Source organism: Lethenteron reissneri, chromosome 68, assembly GCF_015708825.2.
Source record: "Lethenteron reissneri isolate LAM-NWPU_2019-01 chromosome 68, ASM1570882v1, whole genome shotgun sequence".
Classification (NCBI taxonomy): Eukaryota; Metazoa; Chordata; class Hyperoartia; order Petromyzontiformes; family Petromyzontidae; genus Lethenteron; species Lethenteron reissneri.
In genome coordinates, this window is record NC_083846.1 from 1234808 (window position 1) to 1235968 (window position 1161).

Genomic DNA, 1161 nt, shown 5'->3' on the forward strand with positions numbered 1-1161 from the left:
ATCATCACCATCATCATCATCACCATCATCATCACCATCATCATCACTAGCCATCATCACCATCATCATCACCATCATCAATCACCATCATCATCATCACCATCATCATCATCACCCATCATCATCACCATCATCATCATCACCATCATCATCATCATCACCATCATCACCATCATCATCATCACCATCATCATCATCACCATCATCATCATCATCACCATCATCATCATCACCATCATCATCATCATCATCACACATCACATCATCATCATCACCATCATCATCATCACATCATCATCATCCCATCATCATCATCCATCACCATCATCATCACCATCATCACCGTCATCATCATCACCATCATCATCACCATCATCATCACCGTCATCATCACCATCATCATCTTACCATCACCATCATCATCATCACCATCATCATCATCATCATCACCATCATCACCATCATCATCATCACCATCATCATCATCCCCATCATCATCATCATCACCATCATCATCACCATCATCATCACCATCATCATCACCATCATCATCACCATCATCATCATCACCATCATCATCACCATCATCATCACTATCACCATCATCACCATCATCATCACCATCATCATCACCATCATCATCATCACCATCATCATCATCACCATCATCATCATCACCATCATCATCATCACCATCATCATCATCACCATCATCATCATCATCACCATCATCACCATCATCATCATCACCATCATCATCACCATCATCATCACCGTCGTCGCGCGGCGCTTTCAGATGCGCTGCTTCTGCGGCCGTCTGGAACGCTCTTCCCTTCCGCCATTAGGAAGCCACTGGGCAGCTACGCACTTTCAAATCATCATCATCATCTGGGTTGACAAACTCGTTTCTCCATAACTGTTGTTGTTGTGTTTAGTTTGTCGACCTCTGATTAGCACGGTTGGCTACGTACGGTGCTAAAGAAGTTAAAAAAGATCCCCCTATATCCTTAACAGACTGTAGGGGCAGGTGCTGCTAGCGAGTAGCAGCACCTATGAAGGCCAGAACGGCACACGAGTGGGTGGGTGGCCAGCACCACGCCCGGCCGCCTTTGTTTCCCCAGAGGCGATGTTTACGCACCGTACCAGGTACTCATTTGAGGC